At 39.2% G+C, this 25,954-nt stretch overlaps 1 protein-coding gene and 1 long non-coding RNA gene across 13 annotated transcripts in view; one reads left to right on the forward strand and one right to left on the reverse strand.

Annotated features, from left to right (window-relative positions):
* The window catches only part of LOC126438132 (uncharacterized), a 1,198,954-nt gene that overhangs the window by 1,101,101 nt on the left and 71,899 nt on the right, over positions 1–25,954 (reverse strand). For 2 of the 12 annotated variants that reach the window (XR_007581010.1, XR_007581006.1), the window contains exon 3: positions 21,986–22,374. The exons of 6 other annotated variants lie outside the window; for them this stretch is intronic. The gene's annotated coding sequence lies outside the window, so the exon portion shown is untranslated. Of the gene's footprint in view, positions 1–20,159; positions 22,375–25,954 lie in introns of those variants that run through there. 4 more of the 12 variants (XR_007581009.1, XR_007581007.1, XR_007581012.1 and 1 more) reach the window with 3 other exon arrangements.
* LOC126438141 (uncharacterized) lies at positions 2,792–13,152 on the forward strand. Its single transcript, XR_007581020.1, has 2 exons — positions 2,792–3,133; positions 12,657–13,152. It is a non-coding gene; the product is annotated as an uncharacterized LOC126438141 (long non-coding RNA).

The raw sequence follows: 25,954 nt of genomic DNA on the forward strand, positions 1-25,954 counted from the left end.
GGGAAAAGCAGGTCAATTGAGCTACCTCCGTTAACCTAACCTTTTTCCCCTTCACCCCCATAAAATGCTGTACCTAAGAAAATTGCTGGAAAAGTTTGGCAGGAAAATAGGCCACTTGGGCTACCTCCACTAACCTAAGTCATTGGACCACCACCTCTTCCTTGGAATTGCCGGGAAAAGGACTCATCCTGCACTGGGCTGCTGGAGAGGAAAGACTGTACTTTATTTATTTTCAGTGGGAAGTTGGAACAATTTATTTAGGGATGGATTTCACGGAGTTTATTTATTACACTGATGTGTTTGGGGTCACAATACACAGCATACAGAGCTGCAAACTACATATAAATCACGGAAATAATGCAGTATATTGATGTACAGACACATTGTCAAAGTAATGCATGTAAAACGCTCTGCAGACATTCTCACTAATTATGAACAGTTGAAATAATGCTTTGCCCAGCCTACAGACCTGTTCACAAAATAATGCAACAGACACATTCACTACACATAAAATTGTCAATGCGTATATAGAACTCAGCCCACATGCTCACAACACTTAAACAGCTGAAAATAATGCAGTGCGCAGCCACTCACTGCACGTGAAATCACTTTCGAACTATTGTTAAGAAATTCTACTGCAGTATATCAGTGAATTGTTCCCTACAGAGGTCCAATGCGCTTGTGCACCAGTATGGCCTGACCTGCAAAGTGACGATGTAACCATCAGCTGATGGGCCAATTGGTGTCCATTCGGGTCCTGCAAGCATTAGGTTCTGGCATCCCTTTCATAAATGACACTTGCGAAATTCCTGTCAAAACACATATTTACCTGGCCACTGTGGCTGATGCATAGCTGCAGGTCCAGTGCCGAGCAAGAGATGTTTGCACAGCAGTTCACGTTCGCAGGTGCAGCTAGAAGATTGTCAGGGTTACACTGACATCAGGAGTCTATGTAAATAACAGCCAAATCTCCCTCTTGACGTGCTATAGAAACCTTTTGAAGTGCTTCCCAGAATAACACAGGATACATTCTTCCTAGCAATTCTAACAGGGCAGCTGATCCATTACATATCAGTCCCTGCACGTAAATCGTAAAGTGTCACAGAAACAGTTAACAGTCGCTATTGTCGTAAGAGCTTTCGTGATGTCTGAGCTTGCCTCCATGGAAATTCTTGTTCTAACAGAACCTGGTTACGAAAATAGCTCGGAATAATACCAACTGCATTCTCACTGATGGTCCCAATGGCACATCACGTGTTCCCTTCCTGGAAATCGTGACGTCCTGATTTCAACATGTGTCAGAAACAGTAAACATTCTCACTGTTAAAAGCATTCATCATGCCTGTGCATGCTTTTGAAAACACTGTTAATCATAAAAGCATTCTTGTTATTTGGAAAGAGAGACAATGGTCGCATCAATCCCTTCCAGGAAATAGTGACGTTCCATAAAAGCTTCTCATTATCTACCCATCCAAATGAAGCTCTCTCACTGGTCACCTCAGTCTATATATAAATCCACAACCAACCACACCCCTCTGTGTGTGCGTGTGTTTTATTCTCCAAGATGAAGAGTGTAGCGGCAAGAGGCGTAGAGTTCTAGAGACAGGATTACCAACTGAGTAAATAAGTGGTATTTTGAGTGTAAATTTTTGTGTGTATGTTAAATTTGCTTTATTAATTCCGTCTCCTTGTTATAGTACAGCTCCAGGAATTTATCTTGGAGTGTGAGGAGAGACAGGAGGGGGCTGGACCTTGGCAGACTCTCAACGTCCAGCCATCCATGGTGGGTTCACAGCTAGCATTGCCATATGAGTATAATTTTCCTTGTAATTTGTTCTTGTATAGTAGTGATTCAAAATCTTCTTATTTCATACTTTTTTTTCAATTTATGCATCTTGCTTTTTGTTGTTGTGAGCAAGACAAACCAATTGCCTGATGCCGATTCTGACAAGGACAGTGATATGCCTGAATGGGACAGACAAAGGGTCATTGAACCAGAGGAGGATGTAATCTGGCCCTGCTAAATGATGATGATGATGATGACTTCTTTGAGGTTGTGGTGGAGATTTCCGATGAAGTGTTAATGCCTTGCAGCCAGAGCGAAAAATGTAATCACTCACTCTGCTTATAACCTTGAGATCGTCAGTATTCTTTCTTTCACTGTGCCAGCAGCGGTAAGCAATGTACTTAACTATTATTTTTTTATTTCTTCTTTTACAGCAGTCCCGTCTTCGCAGCCACAACACAGTGTGGCGCACATACCAATGGTGGCTAAATCTTCTTCATCCCCAAAGCGGCACCCCGTAAGGCATGCATCACCTATAAGGATGCCGCTAGTTGCCGCGAGGGAACTGCAGCCACCGCTGCCCAAAACACCACCGCTCTGGCGTCCATGAGCCAAGCAACGAGCCACCACCCCTCAAGTTATTGGGTCAGTTCTGCAGCAGCAGCAGCAACAACAGCATTGAGAACCATCACCGCAGCCTGGCTGTTCCCATCAGTCTGACCTGGTAACACTGCAGCATCCTCCTCCATCATCATCATCATCATCATCATCATCATCATCATCATCATATGAGTCTTGTCAGAATCGGTGTAAAAGCAAATGGATTGGTGAATACCGACTGGCCCCTCCTCAACACCATCATCAACAGGGTGGACTCAGAATGAAAATGCGGGGCATGTCAATTGCCAGGTGGTTTCGTAAATCCACCTTGAGTGCTATACTGGACGGTTTTCCGAGATGGAGGTCGGAGGGTCAGCTAAAGCACTCAGCTGAATACTACACCTTGTAACGGAACATATTAAAGGCTTTACTTTAATGAAGTATGTGATACCCTCCAAATTCAACCAGTTTAACGAGTATTTATGATTATAGAAGAGTTATTGTGTATGTTAACAATGATTGCACAACATGTATCCATAAACAGTCAACCCATTAAATTATACTGAATAACTGACCCACACAAAAGTTAATATCACTTGATCACTGATACAGCAAATGTCATCATGTAAAAACACTAAGTTTATCTTAAATAATTAATATGAAGTACGAAAAATAGTAGCCAACTTAGGTATTTTGGATCTCCTTAAATAAAAATCACCCAGTGAAACCTATTTGTTCACTAGGAGCGTTTTCACTCAGTATTCACGTAATCAATCCTATTTTAGACGAAAACCAATGTAATTCTTAATGATTCATGTTACTTACTTATTTATGCAAATTAGAGAAGTCAATTGACAAACTTCTAAAAAATGGCCTTTTTGTAACAGAGAATTATTCTGTCAAGTCAACAAATCTGTCTGTCATTTTCATAACATGTTAAATTATGTCACTCGATGCAAATTAATAACTTATCTGCACAAATTATGATAACAGATGTACATGTGACTTATAAACTATATCTCTTTTTAGTAGTTCTTTGACAATGTTATAAATACAAGCAGCAAGAAGGGTCGAGGAGGCAGTCGGAATGTCACTTTGGTAAAGTGTGTTTGTGTGTTATTGTCTGAGGTGGATAAACAATGCAAAGATCATGTAAAGGAAATACTACTTTGTGTTGTGTCATGGTCTTTGGTGGACAGTGGAATTAATATGGCCACCAGAGTAATAAATATATGAAGGTTACATATTTGTTGGTTTTGCTCGTTCTTTATCATCAAAAGCACATAAAAAACACGGACCTCATGTTTTTAACCCTAGACAACCAGATTTAGAGCCAGCATCAGCATCGAGACACAGCAGCGATCCAGCAAGCAGCAGCGATTACTACAACGCATATTAATGGCGCCAACCAAACATCAAGTGCTAACAAGCTCCGTAAACGGGAGTGAAATAGTGCGATTACAGCAATTAGCTATATCAACGACTAGGCGACCATTACAAAGGTGGGGGCTCGTCCGGGATCTTTAAGTGCATCGATGATAATAGTGCAGCGATAAATTTCGTAAGTGCTTAGCACTTCAAAAAAAAAAAAGTTTATTTGTGCACTGTGGCAACAGTGAAGATATGTCAAAGTGAAAAACAAAAAAACGTGTGTATGTGCGATTACGAAAAACTATCATCACAGCGCTCGGAAGATTGTCTGGATTGTCAATGGAATTCATCAATCAAGATAAAACCGTATAGATGTGAAGAAAGCCAACAAGAACACCGATCACGACATCATAGCATAGGTACATAAAGCAAGGTATTTTGTTGTTGTAAAAATTATAGTTAACATGTCTCTACCTGAGAGTGATGAGATCGTAGGAAATGTAAAAATTGAACCAGGGGATGGTGAACAATTAAATTTAACAGAGTGGCTAGCAGAGTTTGCAACTCAAATAAGCTCGCAACTTAAACAATCGAGTGAACAAGTAAGTTTGAAACTTAAAGAAAACACAGATAGACTGGATAAGTTAAGTTTGAATTTTGATCTATTAACCACTCATCTCAATTAGAAGTGAGAGGAAATTAAAACTACCCTCAGTAAGGACACTAGCGAACAGCTGATACACTTCAGAAAAGAATTTCAAATTAAAGTTGAAAGTTTAAATGAAAATATACAAGCTAACACAGACAGCATTGCTGTCATCTACAACAGAGTAGATACTGAAGTTGAAAGATTAGATCAGAGAATAGACAAAACATCAGAAAACCTTAAACAAGAATACAACCTGTATACCACTAATGTAGATACAAAAGTAGAAAAGATACACACTAAATATACACAATTGGAAGATGCATTGATGTCAAAACAAATGTTTTACAATCAAAATACAATGTATGGGCACATCCAAGTGAAATGCTTTCCTGGTGAAAATCTGCACCCTATTGACTTTATTCATCAATGTAAGGATATGTTTGTTGTAGGAATGACAGATAACATAAAAATTAAGTTAGTAAAACGGTTTCTAGAAGGGGAGGCCCTATCCTGGGCAAATGAGAATAATGATTCTTGGAATACTTTTGAAGAGTTTGAAGCTAAATTCATTTGTAAATTTTGGTCACAATCCATACAAGCCAGATTAAAGTCAGAATTTCTAAATGGACCAGTGTATAGAGGGAAAATAGGGGGAATGCAAAATTTTTGCAGAGACCAATTGAAAGAACTTGCTCATTTGAATAACTCATTTGATGTTATGACACAAATTGATGTTTTAAAAAGAAGGTTACCAGAGAGACTGCAGTGGGAATTGGTCCATGGACCAGACGATTCAATGGAAGAGTTCCTGAAATTTGTAGATAGATTAGATAGGGCCTTGGAAAGAGAAAATAACCAAAGATTTGGCTCTGACAACAACCAGTATGGGGGGTGGAACAGGAATGTAAATAGAGATTATTATGGGAGGAGAGACTTTGAAAATTCTGGAAATAATGCTCCAAATAGGGGAGATAGGAGATACGAAAATGATTTCAGAAACAATACACAGGAGGGAGGATGGGGGAGAGATAACAGGAATGATAGAAATAGGTATTGGGGAAGAGAACAAGATAGAAGGGGGTTTGTTGAAACGAGTGAACAAAACGACAACTACAAACGGACAGACCGAGGGAACCAGCCGGGAAACGGTGGACAGTCCCACGAGATGTCCGTAGTTTTGGGGCTAGACAATATTATGATAGGACAACATTTAACCGAAACTGGAAAAGGAGAGGATACAATGTAAAGAGTAAATACCATGAAAATACTGATGTTGTTAGAATGAATAAATTAGAATTTAATAAAAGGTTTTGGGATACTATGAGTAAAAGTGATACAGTTAATAAAAACAGTGTTCAAGCACAGGTAGTTAGGGAAAGTGCAGAAGTTGAAGGTATTGCAGAGTTCCATACTTGGGCTGAAAAAGATACTGGCGTTAATAACAAGTCAGACACACCACAAATAGAATCTATTTTGGGGGGTTTATTTGATAAGAAGGGGGATGCCGAAGTGTTTAATGGAGCCAAAGACTCAATTGCTGAGATTCAGGTACATAGGGGAGAAACTGAAGATGGGGTTGTTGTGGAGGAGGAGGAAGAAGTAATAGAGGGACATTTAAATAATGATCCTAAATCAAGTGATGTTATTGATGAGAGTGTGGAGGAAGAAATAAAAGTATTTGTAGAATTGAGAAGTGATTATGTAGTAAAGGTAAGTGATGTGACAAACATGGGTAATAATGAGGTTAATTTAAGTGAAATGCAGACTAGGTAATGTGTATCTGAGGACAAGCTATTGCCTATTGGGAACTATGAAACACTAATCTATGAGAATGGTAATAATAATAATAATAATAAAGAAAATATAAAGGGATGGAATGTAAATGTGTGTTTTCAAGAAAAAGGGGAAAAGTTTTTAGAAGTTTTGTGGAACAACTATGGAAACAGTATAAACAAAGATGCCTTTTGGAAAGAATTAGCAAAGGTAAGTGCAACCTTGTATCCTACATGGTGGACAAAAATCCATAGTGGACTTTATAAAAAATGGGGTGAAAACAGTAGTTTGTTAAGTGACAACACAGTGTTAAGAGGAACAGATGAAAACAAAGGTTTATGTTTAAATGTCAATGCTTTGCAAACAGAGAGGGATGTGTCTAAGTGTAGGAAAGAGACATTAGACTTAGGAACTAAAGAAATTGAAAATGATCTATTGTTTGAAAATACTGAAATAGACAAAGATGTTGAGCTAGGTTGTCCATATGTTAAAGTAAACATTGACAAGTGGGAAGGAAGAGTGTTAGTAGACACAGGAAGTCCTGTTTCTGCCATCACTTCTAGACTTAGAGATAAGCTCAGAAATTCTCAACATTTTCCTGAGATGCCAGTTGTTGGATTAAAAGTGAAAGGAGCTACAGGCAGAGCCAGTAAGGTAGTTAAGAAACAAGTGTTACTTACTTTTAAAATTGATAACCTAAATTTTGAACATGGATGCTTAGTAGTAGATGACCTGAATAAAAATTTCATTTTAGGTATGGATTGGATATTAAAAGTGAATGCTGGGTTTAATTTTACAGCAAAACAAATGTGTATTATAGAACTTGTTAAGCAACAAAGCTGTGTAGTGAATTTGTTAATTTTAAACTGTGGTGACAACTGTAACCACATTGAATCAGTGTATCATGAAAATGAGGATGTTTATTACCCGGATGAGAACTTGGGGGATGATGCAGAGGGTCAAGAGTTTGAGAAGTTAGTAGAGAAAAAACTGGGGGAAGCTGAAAGCCTAAATAATACACAGAAGGAAAAATTAAAAGAGTTATTATGGGAATTCCAGGATGTGTTTGATGATAGACCTGGTAGAGTGAAATATTATCAATGTAAATTACAGTTAAAACCTCATGCGCCTTTCTTTATGAAACCGTATGGAATACCATTTGCAAAAAGAGACGCTGTGGAAAAAGAAATACAAAAAATGGAAAATTGGGAAGTTATAGAAAGAAGTTGCAGTGCCTACAACAACCCGTTGGTCATTGTGAAAAAAGGAGACAATAGCGTTAGGATTGTATTAGACTCCAGACATCTGAACAAGTATCTCATCAGAGAAAACGACCACCCAGAAAGTATAGATGAGCTGTTAGGTAAATTTGAGTGTGTCAAACATATGACAAGCCTAGATCTCACTGCTGGTTTTCATCAAGTTGAACTTAGTCCTGATTCGAGAAAATATACAGCCTTTTTATATAATGGTAAATGCTATCAGTATACAGTCGTTCCATTTGGTCTCAATGTATCAGTTGTGGAATTCATCAGAGCATTAGATTTTGTACTTGGTCATGAAACTAGTTCAAAATTAACCATTTATGTAGATGACATTTTAATCACTGGGAAAACTTGGGAAGAACACCTTGAACTATTAAGGGAGGTATTTATAAAACTCAGAAAGGGAGGAATGACATTAAAATTAGAAAAATGTAAATTTGGGCTAGAGGAGTTAAAATTTTTGGGTCACATCATTACAGAACAAGGGATTTTGCCAGACAAAGACAAAATAAAAGCCATAGAAAATTTTCCAACACCTAGAAACAAGAAACAACTCAAATCATTTTTCGGCTTCACAGGATTTTACAGGAAATTCATCAGTAATCAAGCATTAAATGCAGTTTGTTTGTATAACTTACTTTAAAAAAATGTAGTGTGGGATTGGACACCAGAATGTGAAGATGCTTTTAACAAAATCAAAACGCAACTATGTAACAGCCAACTTCTACATAGACCAGACATGTCAAGTCCTTTCTGGCTAGCTACTGACAGCAGCGATGCAGGGTTAGGAGTTCATTTATTTCAAGAAAAGGAAGTAAATGGAAAAATGGAACACCGAACAATCGCATTTGCCAGCAGAATTCTTCAAAAACATGAAAAACACTACACAGTGACTTGGGACATAAAGTAATAGTACAGACAGACCACAAAGCATTAAGCTATCTCCAAGAGTGCAGGTTATACCATAACAGACTTACCAGATGGGCCATGTTTCTCCAGCAGTTTGATTACGAAGTGAGGTACATTCAGGGAAAACAAAATGTGGTAGCAGACGCTTTATCAAGACTACCTTTGGGAAGTGATTTGGAGGGAAGTAGTGGAGAGGATGAGAAAATTTTCAAAATTATGTATCTAAAGGGTATTAAAGAGGAAAAGGAAATTCAAAAAATCTGTAACGACATTAGGAGGTTTCAGAACCACGATGAAAACTGGAAACTAGTCAAAAGTTACATAGGAAAAACTGGGGGAGAAAAGGTAGAAGCATACTATAAAGTACACAAGGGGATACTATTCAGAAGACCTAAACCCGATTTAGACTATTGGAAACTGTGTTGGCCTGAGCAACAAATAGATACGCTCATTACTTATGTACATGAAAGCTTTGGCCACTGTGGCACCACTAAGTGTATCCAAAAAATACAGGAGAACATTTATTTTTACAACATTAGCAGAAGAGTAAAGAAAAAGTTATCAACATGTGACAGATGTCAGAGGGTAAAAGTGACAAACCAAACAACCAGGGGAATAATGCAGAACATATTACCCACAAATAAACTCGATCTCGTTGCAACTGACATCTACGGACCGTTACCCAAGACAAGGGGGGGGTTACAGTTATATTTATGTCATGGTAGACATCTTCTCCAAATTTATAAAGCTTTATCCCTTAAGGAAAGCTACCAGCAAACAAATAGTTTCAAAAATTACAAGTAATTATTTCAACACTGTGGGAAAACCTAAGGCAATACTTTCAGACAATGGGTCTCAGTTCACCTCTAAATACTGGAAAACTTTTATTGAAGACACGGGAATTAAACACATTTTAATATCTGCTTACCACCCGTCAAGCAATCCGGCTGAGAGATACATGAGAGAGATTGGAAGACTGTGCAGAACCTACTGTAGCCAGAACCACACTAATTGGTTAGAGTACATAAATAGTTTTGAAGAAATAATGAACAGCTTACAGCACTCTTCCACTCGGTGTTCCCCACACGAAATAATGTACAACCAATACCCTGCTAGTTTCTTCACTGAAAACATAGAGTATCCACCTTGCAAAATTATGTCGCCCCAAGAAAGAGAAGACTGTGTACGGGAAACTATGAAAAAACAAGGGGAATTGAGAAAAAGGCGACATGCAGCCAAAGGAAAAGCTACACAGTTGAAACCAGGGGACCTTGTACTCGTCAAGACACAAGAGAAATCAAAATTATTGTCAGCCGAACTTAAAAAGTTTTTTGATATTTACATTGGTCCATTTGAAATAAAAGAAAGCCCACATCCTAATGCGTATAGACTTATCTTTCCCAGATCAAGAAGGTTATTTGGATTAAGAAACATCACTGAATTGAAACCATATAAACATGATTAAGCACATTTCCCTGTTTGAATTTTCCGTAAAGCATTTTATCAGCAAAGATTTTTACTGGGTGTGTCAAATACCAACTACCACTCATCCTACAGACCCTGGAAAAGTTCCAGATCTCTGAGGGAATGTTTTTATATTTGTACACTCCTGGAAATGGAAAAAAGAACACATTGACACCGGTGTGTCAGACCCACCATACTTGCTCTGGACACTGCGAGAGGGCTGTACAAGCAATGATCACACGCACGGCACAGCGGACACACCAGGAACCGCGGTTTTGGCCGTCGAATGGCGCTAGCTGCGCAGCATTTGTGCACCGCCGCCGTCAGTGTCAGCCAGTTTGCCGTGGCATACGGAGCTCCATCGCAGTCTTTAACACTGGTAGCATGCCACGACAGCGTGGATGTGAACCGTATGTGCAGTTGACAGACTTTGAGCGAGGGCGTATAGTGGGCATGCGGGAGGCCGGGTAGACGTACCGCCGAATTGCTCAACACGTGGGGCGTGAGGTCTCCACAGTACATCGATGTTGTCGCCAGTGGTCGGCGGAAGGTGCACGTGCCCGTCGACCTGGGACCGGACCGCAGCGACACACGGATGCACGCCAAGACCGTAGGATCCTACGCAGTGCCGTAGGGGACCGCACCGCCACTTCCCAGCAAATTAGGGACACTGTTGCTCCTGGGGTATCGGCGAGGACCATTCGCAACCGTCTCCATGAAGCTGGGCTACGGTCCCGCACACCGTTAGGCCGTCTTCCGCTCACGCCCCAACATCGTGCAGCCCGCCTCCAGTGGTGTCGCGACAGGCGTGAATGGAGGGACGAATGGAGACGTGTCGTCTTCAGCGATGAGAGTCGCTTCTGCCTTGGTGCCAATGATGGTCGTATGCGTGTTTGGCGCCGTGCAGGTGAGCGCCACAATCAGGACTGCATACGACCGAGGCACACAGGGCCAACACCCGGCATCATGGTGTGGGGAGCGATCTCCTACACTGGCCGTACACCACTGGTGATCGTCGAGGGGACACTGAATAGTGCTTGGTACATCCAAACCGTCATCGAACCCATCGTTCTACCATTCCTAGACCGGCAAGGGAACTTGCTGTTCCAACAGGACAATGCACGTCCGCATGTATCCCGTGCCACCCAACGTGCTCTAGAAGGTGTAAGTCAACTACCCTGGCCAGCAAGATCTCCGGATCTGTCCCCCATTGAGCATGTTTGGGACTGGATGAAGCCTCGTTTCACGCGGTCTGCACGTCCAGCACGAACGCTGGTCCAACTGAGGCGCCAGGTGGAAATGGCATGGCAAGCCGTTCCACAGGACTACATCCAGCATCTCTACGATCGTCTCCATGGGAGAATAGCAGCCTGCATTGCTGCGAAAGGTGGATATACACTGTACTAGTGCCGACATTGTGCATGCTCTGTTGCCTGTGTCTATGTGCCTGTGGTTCTGTCAGTGTGATCATGTGATGTATCTGACCCCAGGAATGTGTCAATAAAGTTTCCCCTTCCTGGGACAATGAATTCACGGTGTTCTTATTTCAATTTCCAGGAGTGTATTTTCACTATTGAATATTAAATTTTGAGACATCTTCCTTACTTGCAACGGGCAATAAGGTGACAAACATTTATTACTTTCTTTTTGTATTGTTGAATATGGGGCATACTTGCACCAAATAAAAGACAATGTAAAAAATTGTTGTGCAAGACCCATCATTTTGTTACTATTGTTTTCTTAGGCATAAGATTTGTGTACAATTTTCTACAGCTAATCAGATGTTCACCAAGTTTGATGTTTGTGTTATGTTGTGACCAATTTAAGTGTCCAATTTTAGTATTAATTTGTTCTTGTACTATCTTGACTGTGTCTCAATGGGAGACAAGTTTTTTTAATATTTTCTTTTTTTTTAAATGCATATTATATTCATACATGTGACTTCTCTAGTGTTTGTGTTTATATATCATGTCCATACTTATAATTATGTTCTTTGTTTTCATTTCCTTTATGTGGCTCAAAATGAGCAGACAGCTGCAATATTTTTCCTATGGACATCTGAACTGTATGTAATATATTTATGTTCCTTCTATTATCTTGATTATTCTGTGACTCAATGAGAGCTGACTTTGAAATAATTTACATATATTTTTTTTTATATCTTAAGATCGCATGTGATATATTTGTGTCTGTTTTTGATCATTTTCCATGTGGCTCACTGGGAACAAAGATTAACAGTTTTTTTTTTTACTTTCAGATATTACTAAATATTTTTATTGCCATAACACAAAGTGCATTTGAAACAACACAACTAAAATATTTGCAGGAAACAGTCATTGTATACATACACATTATGCATAGTAAAACAAAAAAAAAAAAAAAAAAAACAAAAAAATTATTAAAATAGTACTTTTCCAAATTTTAACCATTTGACACATTTGTCCTAGTCGGCTAATATCATTAACATTCTGTAAATGATATTACCCGAGGGGGGTATTGTAACGGAACATATTAAAGGCTTTACTTTAATGAAGTATGTGATACCCTCCAAATTCAACCAGTTTAACGAGTATTTATGATTATAGAAGAGTTATTGTGTATGTTAACAATGATTGCACAACATGTCTCCATAAACGGTCAACCCATTAAATTATACTGAATAACTGACCCACACAAAAGTTAATATCACTTGATCACTGATACAGCAAATGTCATCATGTAAAAACACTAAGTTTATCTTAAATAATTAATATGAAGTACGAAAAATAGTAGCCAACTTAGGTATTTTGGATCTCCTTAAATAAAAATCACCCAGTGAAACCTATTTGTTCACTAGGAGCGTTTTCACTCAGTATTCACGTAATCAATCCTATTTTAGACGAAAACCAATGTAATTCTTAATAATTCATGTTACTTATTTATGCAAATTAAAGAAGTCAATTGACAAACTTCTAAAAAATGGCCTTTTTGTAACAGAGAATTATTCTGTCAAGTCAACAAATCTGTCTGTCATTTTCATAACATGTTAAATTATGTCACTCGATGCAAATTAATAACTTATCTGCACAAATTATGATAACAGATGTACATGTGACTTATAAACTATATCTCTTTTTAGTAGTTCTTTGACAATGTTATAAATACAAGCAGCAAGAAGGGTCGAGGAGGCAGTCGGAATGTCACTTTGGTAAAGTGTGTTTGTGTGTTATTGTCTGAGGTGGATAAACAATGCAAAGATCATGTAAAGGAAGTACTACTTTGTGTTGTGTCATGGTCTTTGGTGGACAGTGGAATTAAGATGGCCACCAGAGTAATAAATATATGAAGGTTACATATTTGTTGGTTTTGCTCGTTCTTTATCATCTAAAGCACATAAAAAACACGGACCTCATGTTTTTAACCCTAGACAACCAGATTTAGAGCCAGCATCAGCATCGAGACACAGCAGCAATCCAGCAAGCAGCAGCGATTACTACAACGCATTTTAATGGCGCCAACCAAACATCAAGTGCTAACAAGCTCCGTAAACGGGAGTGAAATAGTGCGATTACAGCAATTAGCTATATCAACGACTAGGCGACCATTACAACCTGGACATCCATATAGATGTCTATGATCTGGTAAATGGAGGGTCAAGCTATATTAAGCTCCCTAATGATATAGCTAACAAGAGAACATGCAATAATGTTGAAAATAAAATCAACCAGGTTTGTTTCGCATGATCAGTCCTGGCTTGTGAGAGAAATTACAATTACATAGATCATCCTCAGTATCCCAGTACACACCATGTAGGTGATAATATTCATGGGTGTTATAACTTTGATGGTATCGATTTCCCCATCAAGATGCAGGACATACATAAATTTGAGGCACAAAATACTGGAATATTGGTTCATGTTTATGGCCTGGAGAAGAAAAGCAAGTCAGATGAGCGAGACAAGCACATTGTTGCCAGGCGCTTTCATTTCTCAAAATTTGCAGGTGAGCGTGAGCTGCACGTGAACATGCTGATCTTCTCTGAAGGTGATAATTATCACTATGTTTGGATCAAAGACATGTCTTGACCCGTTTACAGCCAGTTGTCGAAAAAGTAACATAAAAAGCGTATTTTCTTAAGGTGTCTGAATTATTTCTCCCCAGACAAGTTATTAGTGGCGTACCTAGCAGACTGCATTTCCAATGGCCCGGTAGGTGCTATCACGCCTACTGAGGAAAACAAATTCAAAAAGTTTAAGAATGCTCACCGCCAGGAGCAATGCCTGTTTGTAGTGTATGTCAACTTTGAATGCCTCCTCGCTCCTGTGACACACTGTGGAGGTAACCCTACAGCCTCACATTTACAGAAAAACACGTACCATTTGGCAGTGTATCAAACTGTATCGTCATATGATTCCAGTCTTAACTGCTACAAATGTTATGTCGGGGATAATCCTGAAGTTTGGCTGCTCACTGAGCTCAAAAAACTTTCAAGGGAAGTTGATAACCTTTACAGCAACAACATACCCCTGACCAAATCGAAGGAGAATGAAAATTTGTATAATAATGAGGAGGGAAATAACTACTTTGAAAAAAGAAAAAGAAGAAATGGGAACTGCTTCTTCCATACATTAATTAGCTAGTGTTTTAATTTAACTCTTCAAACAGAGCATTTCAGCAACTTTATACAGACCACAACCAGCTGCCTACATACTTGCAAACATAAACACAATATATGAGGCACTGAGAGCACAAGCGGACTAACCCACACTTTTTGTGAATTTGAGGTATTGACATGTTGTGATAACAGTATACGAGTATTATGCAATGCATGTTGATCTGTTTGTTTATCTGAAGGTTTGTCTAATGTAGCAACGTAAACATTGCTGTTGCACTCAACCGCCGATAGATACCGTTGAGAGCAGGAGTGGACTATGCGTCATAGTCCATTTGTGCTCTATGCTCTCCGTCCACTGCCATTGCGCGTGACGCCGGCGAACGAAAGACTTGTGTATTTAGTGTGGAACAACGTATTGGACCAGTGACCACGTGGACGTGTATTTCAGTTGATCAGCATGGCAGCCCCTGCGAAAAGTGTGGAGGAGCAATTGGAAGGTTAGTTTGTATTGTGTTCCATTCCTTTTTTGCGGATAACACTGTCGATTGTACACTAACGCGTTCATATGCAAACACGTCTAGATGTACCGTATCTCGAATGGTGACTTTGTTCAGAAAATGCAGGTTGTTTTCCATACGAAAACAGAATGACATACAAACAATACTTTATGTATTGCTATTTTGTGTAATCAAGTAACGATCACTTGTAATGTTATGTGTACAACAATGTTTTACCGCCTGCCGAGTTGTGTTGAGCAATTGCTTCGCCTGTGGATACCAATGCACACGTTGACCATTACTGTAGTGTAGTTAATATTACATTGAGGGATGGATATTGTTATTACAGAGATGTTTGCGTCCGATGGGGAAGTGCCGGGAGACGCGAGAGCGAGCACGGCTGCAGCAACAATTGTTCCAGAGGACGTGCCAGAGACGAACGACGATGCCGTGGTACGGAGCCGAGGAAAGAAGCGCCTTAGAAACGAAGATAAATGGCTTCGTAACGTTAGGAAAGAACGGAGAGCTCTAGGTCAAGAGTATGTAAACCGTAAGGGTAACCTTGTACCTCGAAAGGAATTGCGGAAAATCAGCGAGTGTACGTGCCGGTATGAGTGCCACAAACACATCAGCGAAGAACAGCAGGAACAAGTGTTCAATGAGTTTTATAATTTAGGCAGCCACGATCTGCAGTCGGCTTTCCTGTTTACCATGATTAAAGTCGTTGATAAAGCACGGTCTTACGTAGGTCAGCAACATTCACGTAGGGAGAAGACGAGATTGTATTACTTGCTCAATTCAAATGGGTCTGAAACGAGGGTGTGCAAAAGATTCTTTCAGAATACTTTAGCCGTATCTGCTGGAAGAATCGATAGGGTACTCAAGAATAAAGGGGAAAAAGCCACCCCTCCTCGTGATGGTAGAGGTAAAGGTGAACCTGGTAATAAAACACCTCGCCACAAAGTTGATGTAGTAAAACGTTTCATAGAAAAATTCCCGGCGTATGAAAGCCATTATGCGTATCATAAAAATAACGGTAGAAAGTATTTAGGACCAGATTTAAATTTATCAGTCATGTATTCACTGTACTGTGCAGAGGAACAAATGCCCGTTTCTCATTTTATTTTCCGCAAAATTTTTTGCGAAAACTTCAATTTGTCATTTCATCCACCAGTGTCCGACTCTTGTCGAACATGTGATGCTTTGCAGGTAAAAATAACAGCTGCCGATAATGATAAGGAGAGGACGGAGTTAATTGCAGAACGTGAATTCCATCAGCAAAAAGCTGAGTATGCACGGGCAGGTTTACATAGTGATACATTGCTTAGCAAATCAGATGGTAACGTTACAGTGATAACATTTGATTTGATGAAAACTTTGCCTACACCGATCATCTCAACTGGAGTTTGCTATTACAAACGTCAGTTGTGGACATATTGCTTTGGCATCCACAATATGCACAATGATGATGTATACATGTTTCTGTGGCATGAATCCATTGCGTCGAGAGGGCCACAAGAAATTGGTTCTTGTTTGCTGTACTTCATACGCAATTTTGTCAGGACTGAAAAACTAATTATGTACTCTGATCAGTGCGGAGGCCAGAATAGAAACATAAAGGTTGCTGTACTGTGCCAATACATTGTCAACAGCTCAGAGTTCTCTGTGAAGGAAATAGACCATAAATTTTTAGTTAGCGGACACTCGTACCTGCCCTGTGATCAGGATTTTGGCTTAGTTCAGAAACGAAAAAAGTATTTTCCTAATATTTACCGTCCTAAACACTGGAATGATGTGGTAGTGAGTGCCAGAAAAAGGAATCCATTCAAGGTAATTAATATGAATGCGGAATGTTTCTTTTCAACAAAACAACTCGAAAGAAACATCACGAATCGAAAAATGTCTTCTGGCAATTGTAAAGTACAATGGTTGAACATACAGTGGCTGCGGTATGAAGCAACCAACAGATTCAAAATATTGTATAAATACTCGAACCAAAACCAAGAGCCATTTCAGGAAATTGATGTGGCCAAACGAACATCCACATGCATCAGCAATCTCGAACTGCTTTATCCTGATGGAAATGTAATTACAGAGGCAAAAAAGAAGGATCTGCTAAGTTTGCTTACGTATGTACCTCCACTTCATCATGATTTCTACAAAACTTTACAAACGTCATCAAATGCTGTAGAAACATTGCCTGTGGATGATTTTGAAATGTAACACAATGCGTAACATTACAGAAACCAATGTAAAATGGTACATGTAATGTGTACAATGTATACTAGTAATGAATACTATTGTCACATGCATCAGCGTACTAACGGACCTGTCATTGAGAATGTTCAACTACTTGGAGCGAAAATGGACTAAGCCACAACAAAACTGCTAATATTCTACTATATAGTACGTTTGTAATTTATCTATGTCAAAATATTGTTCAATAAAACCACAGTTACATCATATGCATGTTACAAGGCTGCAATGTATCACAAACATACATTATTTGTGGGCCCGTATTATGAGACCTGTTTCCTCCATATTGACTTCTCCGGGGTTAGTCCGCTTGTGCTCTCAGTGCCTCATATATTCTTGAGTACCCTTGAGTACACTGCACATAGAATGGCTACTACATTCTTTTATTTCAACTTTAAATATTTGGATATTTTCAGTTTCTTGTCATAAGCCAATATATAACCAATTATAACGTTTTGCACCAGAATAAATAAGCTCCATTCTGAAAACTAGAGATTTATATTTAATCTATATCAAAATTATATTTAATTCTAATATTGTGTTAGTGAATTTATGAATTCACCCTAAATTCACATTTATCATCAACCAGAAACACCAGTATGGAGCATATGACTGACATGTAAGTATATGAAATCTTAGCTCCCTGAAGAGGCTTCTTCAAGATATTTACTTGTCAACTTGACAAAATGTTCTTATTTCAACCTCTGTAGCAATCTTTTTTTTTTTTTTTTTTTTTCATTTTAACTTCAACAAGTTGCAGATTATACCATAGGACAGAACTGAGTCAGACAAGTGCATGCAATGTAGTTGTAGTTGCAAATATGGAAAAACATTAGCTGTATAATGGAGTGAAAACAAAAAATTTTTTGTGCTGGACCTAGAATTGTGGCAGATTTCTGGCTTATTGATAGCTGTCAGTTTACCATTAGCTACCTGTGTATTTTCCATGTATGTCGCCAACCTGCACTTGTACATCTGTTATGTATATTCCCGTACAGGAGAGATATTTTAATTGAAAGTCACTAGCCCAGTATTGGTGGATAAATAAAATACTGCAGTGGCTTTGTTGTTCTGAAGTACAATGCAATGTTCCTTTAGATGTGCATCCATGTGGAAAGGAACAGGCACACATTGGACAACCGTCAACTGTATAACTGAATGACAATAATGAAAATTTGTGCTGGACCAGGACTCAAATGCGGATTTCCCACTTATCGCGAGTGGTCACCTTACCATTAGGCTATCTGAGCCAGACCCAAATTTCCGTATGTTGTCAATCATGTGTCTGTAACCAGCATTCATATGTTAATTATGTATATTGCCATACAAGAGTGACATTTTTAATTGAAAGACACTTGCTAATTGTCGGTGGATAGTTATAGTATTGCAGTGCCTGTGTTGTTCATAATTATGATGCAATGTTCCTGAAATTGGAATGATCACATAGATAATATTTTGAGGGAGCAAACCAAAGACTTCATTTTACTGGCAGAGAACTTAGAAGATGCAATAGGTCTACTAAGGAGATTGCCTACATTATAATTGTCCATCCTGTGCTTGGGTATGACTGTGCAGTATGGTACCCTTACCAGATGGGACTGACGAGAGGACATTGAAAAAGCTCAGTGAGGGGCAGCTCATTTGGTATTATCAAAAAATAGGGGAGAGAGAGATGGACATGTTACATGACTGATGATGCCAGCCATTAAAACAATACTGTTTTTCAGGGCAGTGATATCTTTTCAGCAAAGTCCGTTTTTCCCATTCACTGTTACAGAGTGGAACGGTAGAGGAATAGTAAAAGTGTTTTGATGAACCCTCTGCCAGGCACTTAAAGGTGACTTACAGAGTATTCATGCAGGTGTAGCTCAAGGTGACACTACCTCAGAGGTTCAATGAGATTTATTGTTACTTCAACTGATGTTGCTAAATAAAATGATGTACTATCGTGTAGGAGATGTGATGAGATGAACGAAAATTTTGTCATACTCCCGTGTCATCTCTCACTACAGGACCGGTATGTAGAGCTATCATCACTATCTGACTGCGTATGGGCTATTCTGATGTTGTGGTAGATAATTGCAGGTGGCCTTGTGATTGCGATTGAGTATGGAAACATAATAGCAGTGTAGAATCTTACTGTGAATGGTGTTTTGCACTATCGTCAATATCTATCTTGGCTATTTGTGTGTCAAGTCATGGCAATACAACTGTTGTGCAAACCTTATGGACAAAAAGTTCGTAATTTTCACAAGATGTGTCTCTGCCAAGTAATATGGTTCAATGAAATGTGGGCCATTCATAGAAAGAATTGCTACAGTGTATTAGAGAAGGTTACTGAAAGAAGTGCGCAATGAGAACAGAAATAACTTCATTCAAAGTAGAATTACACTAAAGTGTCCGCGTTTCATGAGGTCCCCTGGTATTACAAATGGCGGGACATGGGTCTTAATGGAATGTGTGATCACCACTGATGACAGTGCATGCTCTATTGCGTCCTCCTATGCTGACCATACGGTTGGTAGTAAGTTCTTGTGGCAGTGCGTTTGATTCATCTACCAGCAGGACTGACAGCTGTTGGATGGTCATTGGTGAATGTGGATATGCTGAAACACGTTTTCCTACTGGATCTCACACGTGCTCAATGAAATTTACGTCACGGGACAGGCCAGCCCATTTGCCAAATATCCTCCTACTCCAAGAGCACCTCCAACAGAGCTGTTCAATGCGGCTGGACATTATTACTCATCAGGAGCCCTGTACGAAACTTAAGTGCTTTCATAGTTTTAAATAATGACAGTATTTGGGATAAGAATGTAGTTGGGATACAGATGGTTTGTGAACTGATAAAAATTCTTTAAAAATAAACCAAAAAAGTGAAATAATAATCATAAATTTATGACGCACGCTTTACTATATATTTCCACACAGAAAATTTGAACGAAATTGTTTCCAGAGCTTTAGTATATCTAATTGTAATTGATATATCGTATAAGAATTTGAGCTTCATGAACTTTTTATTTTTCATTTTCCTTAAGGGATACGAAAATGTTGTTGATTTAGTTTGTCCTGAAATGGTTACATGCGACTGCCTGTAAGTAAAGAATGGATATGGTAAATACGATTTGAAACTTTGTCCCCGTAACTTGCTTATAGTGACAGCAAATGCAATTTTAATTCGCTTCTTACCTGGTATTCACTAAGACCTCAATAAATTCTAACTGTATTTCAGGATTCTGATTGCATTTCGTACTTCATGTAAGCACGTTAGGCCATAGCAGCAATACGTAAATCATAATTTATGTTGGCAGGGGCTAATATTTTTGTCATTTCGAAAGACATATTCGTATAGGAATGTCAACCTGTACAACAGGCAGAGATAATGGACTACTGCAGTGGTCACCGTCATAGTCTATGACACTGATGTATACAAATTATCCAGTTAATAAGATGTAATTTGTAATAAGATAAAATGAAAAGTGAGTTTCTTGTTCGTGAGTAAGAGGTTAGCTTCACAAACTACAGGTATGATGCCGGACATCTATGATGCCCTTTTGCCTACGATAGTTCAAAATTTTCGACAAATAGTAAGTCTTAGCACAAAACCGGTATGCAGTATGAGAAACGATTAAAAATTTTCTAATGATGCCTCAGTCATCTGTGTACGATTAGCATGTCTTGAAGAAAAGGGATGTTGACTTGAGAAGTAATATATATGAATAAAAAAGAAGCCAGTGCCGAATGCACCTTTGGAAAGACAAACGTGGGGAACAAGTATAATGTCGCAATAACATTATGCCTTTGCCCACCATTAACACCTGCACCATGAAAACAATCATGTTAGACAATGTTCCAGGATGCATTAGCTATTACCACCTCTCACCACTTGGGGGAAGATTCAACTTCCCAGAAATAGTGTTTTGGTACAGCAGTGGATATCTACTATGTGATGTGCAATACCTGACATGTATTTACATTCCCCTAAAAGCTAAAGGTATCATTTTGCTACAATGGAAGAGTAAAAATAATGTGTTTCACTTTCTGACTTTCAGCAATAGAAAAAGATCAAAAAATGTTGTGTGAAAGAGCTGTTGGCTGTGGTCCAGCTCAAAACATTGTGCTCTAGAGTTTGCCTATGTCACACCAGACTCTGGCCACCAATTGTGGAAGTCGGCTGATAGGGACCGATGGCCAGTCATGTGACTGTGACACGTCATTTACTGAACCAATGATGTATGCTGGTGCACTCGCTCTGCCAAGCATGAAATGATTTCCTTTTTATTTTGACTTTTCATGTGAAATATCTGTGATGAAGCGAATGAATACAGTGTGGTAACTTAACTGGTGTGGCCTTTCTCAGGCAGAATATGTCAAGAGGGATGTTTAAGTGTTAAGATTTCCATGGGAAAAAAGTCAGGATTATTAGTTTGTAGCTGTGTCTGTGACGACCACAGATAAATTCTTCTCTATTATAAGTTTCTTTTCTCAGGCATTATCTCTCGATCTAGGACTGTTATACTCTGAAGATGGCTTCGAAAACATGAAGCTCTGGAAACTTTGTCTGTATTGAGAGTTCCGCCATAAAGAAATTGTGAGGTTGATGACGCATAACATACACTGCTACAGATAGGCTAAGTGGTTGGCAGTGAACGCCTTCAAGAATGCTGTTAAATTTCTGATGGAACAAGATGCTGAATGAAAGTGAATAGGCCAATGCATGTATCGTCGTGTAACTAACGCTCTAGTACAAAGCTAAAACAGATGCCCTAAACTGATCTCAGTGAAGGTTGTTACGCGAACTATTAAACAATGATACGTTACTCTCAATGAGTATTCTTATGTTGCTCAAATAATTTGTTTATTGTAAACAAAAATCAGTTTTAAATGCCAGGTAAACATTTCTGACTGTACTGATGTAGCCTCACAATGATGTAATGTTTCTGTTGTGGTAACAGCAGAGCCACAGCGTCTCCAGCCAATAGGTGATGTCTTCTCTGTGCCCGTGACGTCGACACGTGGTGCTGCTAGTGTATTGGCTGCGCTTATAGTATGCGGATGCCCACCACAATAGAAAAAGAAAACATCGTCGATGATGAGCTGCTGTTCTCGTTGCCTGGAAGGTGGGTGTCCACCCCGATACTAATGAGTTTGTCGCTGCTGGCTGACCTGTCACAGGGGACATTAGGAGTGTCCAAGACAACCGAGCACACCTGTGGACAACAAAGACACTGATTTAAGTGCTGGTGCCTATGCCACATAAGTGAAATGTCAAATTTCAAGTTTTATGCCAAAACACATAGACCTTACACATAAAGAGTAGAGGGAGGTGCATATCACAAGGAACAGTTCATCAAAAGGAGTCAGTTTCCAAGTATGAAACAAATTTTAAACTGGAAACAATTATTACATTTTAGAAGTTTCGCCTCTTTAGCTGTTACCACGGATTTCAAACGTATAAGCTACAGTTTCTACATTTTATAGTTATACTAGGGGCATCCTCACATTTTAATCTTGTCATGTGGCTTTATGGTTAATGATACTTTGACAAAGGTAATGATATAAATTAATTTTTGCCTAGTGAAGTTACTAGTGCCTATATTTTGTTAATTTTTGTTTGTTTCATTGTGCTCATAATGTTTGTTACTATTTATACCATTAAGTTGCACCATAATATCCAAGAGTGTGAAACTAGCTATGGATGAAACTGGCTAATCGCCTAACATCTTTCAGTACAATCTTCTCGTACTTCCAGCCATGTCAAGAAGTCATACTTCCATGTGTTTCTGGACAAGTTGCTATTAGCCCACTGTGAAGCAGTAACCGACTGTTGCCTGGTTGCTGTCCTCATCTTTACTTAGCCATGGAACCAGCTGCGGATGAGGCCATCCACATAAGACTTTGAGGATATAGCCTTGGATACAACTCGCAGAAAGTCAAGTTGCTCTTACTACCTTTTCTACAACTCATTCGCTGTCTGTTTCTTTTACAGCAGAGCAATTCAAAGATGCTGTCTTTAGACAAGTGAATGATGTAACTAAGTACTGTAATAATTTACAAATTATCAAGGTCCAATTTTTGAAAGAATATTGGTCTACAGCAATTCAGTGAGAACTGCTCATACATTTCTGGATCGAAGACTAGTTCAACCTGTCCAGGGCACAATGAAGGCAATCTGTAAGTACTGATGTGGGGTGGCTGTACAGTTGTTGTTGTGGGTATAAAACTTTTGTTACCATTCTGTGTTTGGTGAGAACTTGTAGCACCACTCCATGACAATTACGAGAATTATGAACATTTTCTTGAAAGAGTCTAATATTCTCATGGCCCTTACAGTACAGGGCAAAATATAACATAGGAGCTGCGGGAAGGTGGAAGACTCGTGCCACTTATGATGATGTGCATGGCAGGCAACAGAATTTCAATCATTCTGATGACCAGTTTGAAGTAGAAAAATGGCAAGTAATAGTGAGGAACATAAATAAAGTGTATATAGCAGCTGCCACAGGTGACCTTGGTGGGGAGGAGGTGCACTCAGTGGGGGAACAAGATTGCTGAATAGCTTGGTTGGGCAGCTGATGGGAAGTTCTATTGAACTTTGTAAGAATGGAGACACTAATGAGTGGGGGAGACATTCCTGCACCACTGAGTGTGTCTGAAGAGTCACCTGACTTGCACCCCAGTTATTATTATGACATAACTGATGGATTAAATGCTGCTGGTACTATTGGGATAGTGTGACAGTTTGACAAAAAGCAACTGACTGGAACAGGAACAATAAGAAGTAAAAATTCGTTGATGTGGCAAGTGTGAGGACTTCAGGCTCCAGAACAGTATATGAAAGACTGCAAGGAAGCAAGCACTTCTGAACTGCAAGGGAGAGAATTCAAATAAGAATGTTCATTACAAAACACAAGAGTGCCTCTGGACATCACTAATATGATTTATAAATTCGTATTTGATGGAGATGCCAAATATGACTGCCATCAAGGTTGGACAGCACTCATGCAGTGTGCTTTTAGACTCCCACACTCAATAGTGAATAGGAAGAGCAAAGATAGAAATTCGATGCCTGTGACTGAGTTGGGTAAAAAAAAAAAAGCCAAAATAAAAGAGTTGTTTTGTGGGGGAGAGCTGGTGCCCATTTCAGCTGATGTCAATCCGATTGTAAAAGTAGCAGTAGGTGGCTTAGAAAGTGAGGTACTGGTTGACAGCTGTTCACAGATTTCAGTGACTTCACCTAGCAAAATGAACACAGTACTACTGCTGACCTGTAACGTTAAAATTTTTGGTGCTACAGGGATGGTGTCCAAAAACAATCCAACATGAAGTCAAACTACTCTTGCAGTTCAAAGTTGTGGTCACAGAATTGCACACGTTTGAGAATTCAGAAACTGTGTTAACATGATCATAGGTATCAATTCTTTAATATAAATTGTTGTGATGTAAATGTCGAGCGGTGTTGTATAATAATGTACATGCAGTGCTAATGTTGGTAATACGCACCTGTGTGTGGTTTTTCTGTATATTGTTGTTCTTGTTGTACGTACTTTGTGTTGAACCGGTACCTAATAAACCATATGTATTTTCAATCATCATCATCATCATCATCATCATCATCATCATCATTTAAGACTGATTATGCCTTTCAGTGTTCAGTCTGGAGCATAGCCCCCCTTATAAAATTCCTCCATGATCCCCTATTCAGTGCTAACATTGGTGCCTCTTCTGATGTTAAACCTATTACTTCAAAATCATTCTTAACCGAATCCAGGTACCTTCTCCTCGGTCTGCCCCGACTCCTCCTACACTCTACTGCTGAATTCATGAGTCTCTTGGGTAACCTTGCTTCTCCCATGCGTGTAACATGACCCCACCGTCTAAGCCTGTTCGCCCTGACTGCTACATCTATATAGTTCATTCCCAGTTTTTCTTTGATTTCCTCATTGTGGACACCCTCCTGCCATTGTTCCCATCTACTAGTACCTGCAATCATCCTAGCTACTTTCATATCCGTAACCTCAACCTTGTTGATAAGGTAACCTGAATCCACCCAGCTTTCGCTCCCGTACAACGAAATTGGTCGAAAGATTGAACGGTGCACAGATAACTTAGTCTTGGTACTGACTTCCTTCTTGTAGAAGAGAGTAGATCGTAGCTGAGCGCTCACTGCATTAGCTTTGCTACACCTCGCTTCCAGTTCTTTCACTATGTTGCCATCCTGTGAGAATATGCATCCTAAGTACTTGAAACCGTCCACCTGTTCTAACTTTGTTCCTTCTATTTGGCACTCAATCCGTTTATATTTCTTTCCCACTGACATTACTTTCGTTTTGGAGATGCTAATCTTCATACCATAGTCCTTACATTTCTGATCTAGCTCTGAAATATTACTTTGCAAACTTTCAATCGAATCTGCCATCACAACTAAGTCATCCGCATATGCAAGACTGCTTATTTTGTGTTCACATATCTTAATCTCACCCAGTCAGTCTATTGTTTTCAACATATGATCCATAAATAATATGAACAACAGTGGAGACAGGTTGCAGCCTTGTCTTACCCCTGAAACTACTCTGAACCATGAACTCAATTTACCATCAACTCTAACTGCTGCCTGACTATCCATGTAAAGACATTTAATTGCTTGCAAAAGTTTGCCTCCTATTCCATAATCTTGTAGAACAGACAATAACTTCCTCCTAGGAACCCGGTCATATGCCTTTTCTAGATCTATAAAGCATAGATACAATTCCCTGTTCCACTCATAACACTTCTATTCCCTGTTCCACT

The sequence above is a fragment of the Schistocerca serialis genome, unplaced genomic scaffold, assembly GCF_023864345.2.
Source record: "Schistocerca serialis cubense isolate TAMUIC-IGC-003099 unplaced genomic scaffold, iqSchSeri2.2 HiC_scaffold_1261, whole genome shotgun sequence".
NCBI classification, from domain to species: Eukaryota; Metazoa; Arthropoda; class Insecta; order Orthoptera; family Acrididae; genus Schistocerca; species Schistocerca serialis.